The sequence below is a fragment of the Elephantulus edwardii genome, unplaced genomic scaffold, assembly GCF_000299155.1.
Source record: "Elephantulus edwardii isolate Elephantulus edwardi_28Jun2011 unplaced genomic scaffold, EleEdw1.0 scaffold00179, whole genome shotgun sequence".
Taxonomy (NCBI): Eukaryota; Metazoa; Chordata; class Mammalia; order Macroscelidea; family Macroscelididae; genus Elephantulus; species Elephantulus edwardii.
The window spans coordinates 4,653,536-4,658,654 of NW_006399929.1; positions in this window are offsets into that span (position 1 = coordinate 4,653,536).

Below are 5,119 nucleotides of genomic sequence, written 5' to 3' on the forward strand. Positions count from 1 at the left end.
TGGGTCCAGAAAAGAGGAGAGGTACTGCCTTAGAGTCACCAATACAGCTCCTTGCGGGCTATGCCACCATAGTGCCCTTCTATCAGGTTTTTAATCCACTTACCTATGTTTTTACTCCACTTTTAGAAAACATTTTCAGATTCATAGAAAGTATTTAGACTGTGGCTAGCTAGTCTGAACCCTAAACTTGTTTTTTAATGTGAATATTAATGTTGGAAATGCTGATGATTTCAATAAGCCCTGCTCCTTTACAAAAGTTACATGTTTTGAGAAGAGAGCTTAGGCCCGTCTAGTTGTTGAGGCTCAGGAGGTAGTTCCTATGTGCATATGTACATCTTTCTATGAGTGTGAGAAATGATAGGTAACAACAAAATACATTTATGGACCAACAAATAGTATCATTACAAATGTATAGAAACATTGAAATCATCAAATGACTTTTATACATAACCAATAATCTATGGAAGCAGCAGTCAGGAAATCAAACATACTGCATTGCACAAATCAGCTACTAATTACCTCCTTAAATGGTTAAAAGCAAAGTTATCCCCTCTAAGACTAAGTTGTGCTTGACTTAAGCCATGGTATTTTCAATTGCCTTATATGCATTCAAAAGCTGGATGATGAATAAGAAATACCAATTAAGAATCAATGCCTTAAGGTTATGACCCTGGAAAGAACATTGAACGTACCATTAACAAAGTTGTTTAGGAAGAAGTATGGCCAGAATGTTCCATAGAAGTGAGGACAGCAAGATTTGGTCTCATGAAATTTGGACATTTTTTTAGGAGAAAGTAATCTCTGGACAAAGACATAATATTTTGTAAAGGATATCAGTGAAAAAGAGGAAGATCCTCAATGAGATGGGTTGACGTGTGGCTTCAATAACACTCAAAGACTTGTGAGGATGTCCCTGGACCTATCAGTGTTTTGTTCTATTGCAGGCAGGGTTGCCCTGTGTCAGAACCAACTTAACAATCTCTAACAAAAGTGAATGTTCTTTTCTCTGGAGGTACAAACCCAATATGGAAGAACCATGATGAGAACTCAGCTCCTCAACCACTCAGACAATAAGGACATGTGACTTTTTTGTTCACATGAAAACTCTCACCTCCTTATCCACTCTTTTCATCAAAATGATACATTTACTTATGCATAAAAATCCTTGACCACAATTAGTTTTATTGCACTTCACCTCCCCCAAGTGTATTGTTGTTCTTATGTGCCATTGAGTTGCCTGTGACTAATAGCAATCCTATGTACAATGGCCCTTAACCATGCTCTATCCTGTGACAATCTTACTGTCTCTAACACACCTCCCCCCTCCCTCCCATTAACCTAGTCACTGAATCAATCCATCTCATTGAGGGTCTTCCTCTCCTGTGCTGTCCCTCCACTCTCCAAAGCATGATGTCCCTCTCCAAAGACTGGTCCCTCCTTGCAATATGTCCAAAGTATGTCAGGTAAGCTTCAGAATCCTTGCCTCCAAGAAGCAGTCTGGTTTCACCCTCTCCAAAATGAACCTGTTTGTTCTCTTAGCAGTCCTTGGTATATGCAATACTTCTCTCCATCACCACAGCTCAAATGCATCAATTCTCCTTTTATCATTCCTAATCATTGCCCAATTCTCTGATGCATAGCAAGTAATTGCAAAGACCATGGCCTGTAACATGTACACCTTCGTCTCCAAACTGACATTGTTGCTTTCAGTACTTTGGAGAGGTCTCTGACAATAAACTTTCCCAATGCAATTCATTCTTTAATTTCCTGGCTGCTGGTGCTAAGACTGTTGATTGTGGAGTCAAGCAAACTAAGCTTGTTAACAATCTCAATCTCTTCACCATATATCATGATGCTGCCAATCAGCCCAGTGGTAAGAATCTTTGTTTTCTTGATATTGAGCTTCAATCCATATTGAAGGCTGCAGTCCTCGACCTTCTGCGGCAAGCGCTTCATTTCCTCCTTGGTTTTGGCAAGCAGGGTTGTGTTAATCTGCATAACACAGAATGTTGATGAGTCTTCCTCCAAACCTGATGTCACATTTCTCCTCATGGAGTCCAGTCTCCTGGATAATCTGATCTGCATATAGATTGAAAAGGTATAAAGGTAGGACACATTCCTGGTGTACACCCATCCTAGTGCAGTATTTCCTTGCTCTGTTCTGATGACTGCCGCCTGGCCCTGGGCTAGTGGTGCAATGGATAGTGCCTCTGACTACAAATTAGAAGATTCCAGGTTTGACTCCTGGCTGGCTCAAAGGGACAAGAGTTTCAAGTAAGTTAGTATTTGGCAAATGTAACCATCTTTAAAGTTTACTCACTCATACATTACCATTCAGTCAGAAGTGACTTGTAGCTGCCAACACAGCAGGTTTCTGAGCCTGTAAGCAAAATGGGAGGGGATTAGATTGTTAATCTTTCTCCCTTTGAACTACAGGTAGATTGGAACCACTAGAGAGTGTGGCTTTTGGGTTAGTAGTGCAACTATCTATGAACAAATTGAGCTCTGGGGGCCTAGTGGTAAGACGTTGCACTGGCAACCCAAGGTATGCAGTTCTAATTCACTGGCTTCTCTTTTGGAGAAAGAGGGACAATCTGCTCCCATGTGATTAACTGCCCCTGAAAACCCACTGGAAGGTCAGCTATGGGTCACTTCCAACTTGATGGTGCACAACAACAACAACAATCAACCTAAAGTTTAATGTTTTGAGCCTATCCACAAGTACCTCAGAAGGAAAACCTCATCATGTGCACCCAGTAAAATCATAGCCTTAAAAACATCCTATGGAACAACTTTACTCCGCCTGCACACATTAATTCACAATGAGTTGGGATTGACTATATGGCAATGTATTTGTTTTTAATTTACTATCTGTGCCAAGGAAATGTAGCTAAAGATTGTGAAAAAATAAGGCACTTAACGACTTATATACATGAGAGTATTTTCTAAAAAAATTTATGTTGTATTTTTGTTTTACTATTATTACTATATGTTTTGTTTCATTTAAACTAAGCTTTTCATATATTTAGAACTCTTTTTGCATAACATTGGTTGTTGATGAGTCTTCTTCTAATCTTAGTGTCACACACTTCTTTGTAGAGTCTAGTCTTTCAAATGATTTGTTCATCATGCAGATTGAATAGCATATGCAGAGGACATAATCTTGCTGACTGAAAGTGAAGAGATCTTGAAACACTTGCTGCAAAAGTTTAAAGACTATAAGTTTTCATTATGGACTGCATCTCAACCACAAGAAGACAAGAATTTTCACCACTGGGTCAATGGGTGCTGTCAGGTTAGATGGAAAAAAGACTGAAATTGTTCACGAACATTTCATATTTCTTGAATTCACAATCAATATTTTTGGCACTAACAGTTAAATAATCAAAGGAGATATTTTATTAGAGAATTATTCTGTCAAAGACCTCTCTTAAGGTAAAGACCAAATATCAAGAGTCAATGATGATGAAGAAAGACATTCAAGCTTCCTTGAAGGTATTGACAAAATATAAGGCCACAGGAATCAATGTGATACTAATTGACATGTTTCATCTAATGGAGCCCTAGATATACTCACCAGTCTATGCCAGGAAATTAAATGACAGCTGCTTGGCTGACCAACTGGAAGAGATTCATATTTATTCTGATTCCCAAGAGAGATGATACAACAGAAAGTGGAAATTATCAAACAATGTCATGTGCAAACAAAATATTAGAGAGGAGCATCCAAATAGTACTAGAACAGTACATTGACAGAATTGCCAGAAGTTCCGGCTGTATTTAGAAGAGGAGATAGCCCGAGAAATATCATTGTTGATGTCAGATGAATCCAGACTGAAAGCCAAGATTATCAGAGAAATAGCTATTTTTATTTTATTGATATACAAGGCATTTGACTGCATGGATCATAACTAATTATGGCTAGCTTTGAGAAGGACGAGAACTCTAGAATACTTAATTACATTCATATGAAACTTATAACTAAACCAAGAAGCTGCTTGAGCAAGGAAATATTGGATGGTTTAAAGTTTAGAAAGGATGGTTTAAAGTTTAGAAAGGTATGCAACAGGATTGTATCTGTTCTCCATAACTATTTAATCTGTGTGCTAAGCAAATAATTTGAGACTTTGGACTCTATAAAGAAGAGTATGTCCTCAGGACTGGAGAAAGATTCACCAACAACCTTTGTTATGCAAATAACACACTTGATTGCTGAAGGTGAGGATTTGGAATACAATTTTATTTCAACATTAAGAAAAGAAAAAAAATCTCACCCTGAGGTCTATAAGCAATATCATAATAGCTGGAGAAAAGATTGAAATTGTCAACTCTTTGATCTTACTTTTTCTTGTTATGTGTTGTCAACTACTTGTGACTCATAGTAACCACGACAGCTCTGATCCCTGCCCTATGCTGAGCCAATCTAATAATTGCTGACAGACCTAATTATATGTTTCCAGTCATAGAGTGAATCTATCTTGTCCTGGGTCTTCCTCTCCTGCACTGTCCCTCCACCCTTCCAAGCATGATGTTCTTCTCCAAGGACTGGTCCCTCTTGGCCCAGTACCTGGAGTATGTGAGACACAGTTTCAGAATTCTTGCCTCCAGGGAGCAGTTTGGTTTCACCCTTTCCAGGACAGACCTGTTTGTTCTGCTGGCAGTCTACGTTATGTTCAACATTCTTCTCCAGCCCCAAAACTTAAAGGCATCAATTATTCTTCTATAATCCTTAGTCACTGTTCAGCTCTCTAATGTTTAGCAAGTAATTGTGAAGACTATGGCCTCTATAAGGCACAACTGAGCCTCCAGATTGACATCATTGTTCTCCAATATTCTAGAGAGATTCCTGACCACAAATTTTCCCAAAGCAATTTTTCTTATAATTCACTTACTGACTGTTGGTATCAAGAATGTTGGTTGTGGAACCAAGCAAGTAAGTTGTTAAACATCTCAATCTCTTCTCTATCTATCATGAAGACGCCAAAAGAAGAGCAATGGTGTCTCTCTGGAGACTAAGGTGCACCTGATACAGGCCATGGTCTTCGCAATCACTTGTTATGCATCAGAGAGTTGGACAATGACCAGGGAGGATAGAAGGAAAATTGATGCCTTTGAGCTG